Source organism: Sycon ciliatum, chromosome 12, assembly GCF_964019385.1.
Source record: "Sycon ciliatum chromosome 12, ocSycCili1.1, whole genome shotgun sequence".
In the NCBI taxonomy this organism is placed as follows: domain Eukaryota; kingdom Metazoa; phylum Porifera; class Calcarea; order Leucosolenida; family Sycettidae; genus Sycon; species Sycon ciliatum.
The window spans coordinates 25,743,790-25,746,289 of NC_088654.1; the positions used below are offsets into that span (position 1 = coordinate 25,743,790).

A 2,500-nucleotide genomic window follows, 5' to 3' on the forward strand; every position below is an offset into this window, starting at 1 on the left:
ACGTCCAGAACAAGTTTGAGACATTACCGGACAAAATGCATGCATTGTAAATTTGTAGTAAAAAGGAGAAGTTAAAAACATTACGAGTTACTTGGTATAACTAACTGTCCACCAACGTAACCAGATCTCATACAGTCAGTGGTGGACAGTTAGTCACAACTCGTAATGTTTTGTCCTTCTCCCACTCTGGCATTGAAATCTCCAAGTAGAACAAATTTATCTGTGCACGGAATTGAGTTGAGTACTCCTTGCAGAGAGTCGTAAAACGCGTCTTTTTCACAGCGCTTACTGTTGAATGTTGGCGCATTAGCTGTAACCAGCGACGTCCACTCAACCTCTCCACTCGCCAGATCAAACTTCAAGCGTATGGACAGCAACCGAGCGAACACGGCGACGAGTTGACAACCTCCTTCGCGCCAGGCTCGAAGCGCATTTCCCCTCAGCACAAACGCAACGCCCTCACCTCACCGTCTGGGCGCTCCTTCCCCAGGCAAAGGCCGACCCGAGGCAATGACCGGGGCGTCACAGAGCAAGTATGAACAAGCGAGCAGGGACTGCACATCAAGTGCAGTCCATGAAATAATAATTATTATCAAGCCATGACATTCTGGGCCTGCCTCAGCCACGATCTCCAGCAACACAACCCTGAAGAATAGTCAACGACAAACAGCCGGAACGAACAATATGACCAAAAATTGCAATTTCCTTTTAGGAACAGAAACAATAAGTGGGACTTGTTTGTGAATACTATTTATTTCCTCTCTAACAGACACATTGGTCCGGTGATCAGTGAACGGAATCCTGAGAAGGCGTCCATAGCTTCTCATTTCGAAAGCCTCGATCTTTTTCACAATTTCAGCAGTTAAGGTCCAAGACTGGCAAGCATAAAGGAATATGGATAAAACAATAGCATTGAGTAGACGTAATTTCGAGCCGATACTGATGTTTCTATCCCTCCAGATTGTTACTAGTCGTGCAACAGCAGCCGAGGCTGCTGCGATCCGACTCCTCACTTCTTTGATTGAACGCTGATCATCAGTAATCGTGCTACCCAGATATTTAAACTCGCCAACCTGCTCGAGCTGCTTCCCGTCGATGGCTATGCTTGCAGACAGACCTTTGCTTGCTCCCGTTACCAGCAGCTTACTCTTCTCAGTGCTGATTTCCATGCCGTATGATTTTGATGTGCTGGCCAGCCGGCCAGTAAGGCTGTGTTTACATGAGAAATTTCAATCCGGGTCGAGTTCAGCCCGGGTTGAAAGTCTGTACGATAGACAAAAGAGGTGAGCGTTTACATGAAAACAGTTGACCCGGGTCAAATACTGATATGCCGCCAAAAGTCCACTTCTAGAGTCCTGTATGGTCACGTGAATCCATTCGCGCGAAATTTGCATGTGCAGTGCTGTTCAAACCTGGCGCGAGATACGCACAGAAGTACGTTTGTACGATTTTCTTGACCCGGGTCAAGCGCAATGCGTCATGTAAACGCGCCATTCATTTTGTGTGCATGGCGGGTTGAAATCTGACCCGGGTCGAACTCACCCTGGGTTGAAACGCCTCATGTAAACACAGCCTAAGGTCTTGTAGTTCTTCCTCGCTACCAGCCACCAGATCAATGTCATCTGCAAATCGCAGGTCTGTTATAATGCGTCCACCAATGCTAATGGAACCCGCGAATCCCTCTAATGACCTAGATACCAGTTCTTCCAAGAAAATGTTGAATGGAGAGGGTGATAGAATGCGACCTTGCCTAACGCCAACGGTGGCATGGAACCAACTGCTAACCGTTGTTCCTACTCTTACAGCATTCTCGGACTGCTGGTACAGGGACTCGATCAGTGTGATGATAGTCGGGCTAAGCCCACACTTGCGCATTATCTTCCACAGGGCTGCGTGCCACACTCTGTCAAATGCCTTGCGAAAATCGATGACATTGTTATAGGTGGGTCTCTGATGGTCACCATAACGCTCTGCCAGTGTACGAAGAGCAGCGGCATCCATTTCCAAGCGTTCCAGATATTGTACACTTTGATAAAAAAAATTATCGTCGGCAACAATTCCACTCGCTGCAGCCGTCCGAACGTGGCCCTCACCCTCAACCAGAGAACGGACGCTCCAAGAGCCAATGCTGAATACTCCATGCTGTCGTTTTCTTTGTGCTGTAGATGTCCCCACTCGCGGGCTCGCAACGCCTCGCGAAGGCATCTGAGAACGGGACGACGACAAGAGTGTCAGCATCGAAAATCGTCGACCAAGTCCACCACCGATATTCCCGCCTCAGTATGTTTTCCTGGACGGCTGGGGAGGCCCCAGGCCACCCAGGCCTGTCTCACGATGTCCAGAAACAGTCAGGAGAGGAAGACTTACAGAGAGCAAAAAAACCTCAAACTGTCCCCACCCAAAGCAAGGACTTACCACACACACACACAGACACACACACACCCAGCTGGATGGCAACTTGGATGGTGTCCAGCCATACCGTAGGCACGGACTCTAGGAT

At 49.0% G+C, this 2,500-nt stretch overlaps 1 protein-coding gene across 1 annotated transcript in view; it reads left to right on the forward strand.

The window, feature by feature from the left end:
- The window catches only part of LOC135828927 (uncharacterized), a 70,911-nt gene that overhangs the window by 52,921 nt on the left and 15,490 nt on the right, over positions 1-2,500 (forward strand). The gene's annotated exons all lie outside the window — the stretch shown is intronic.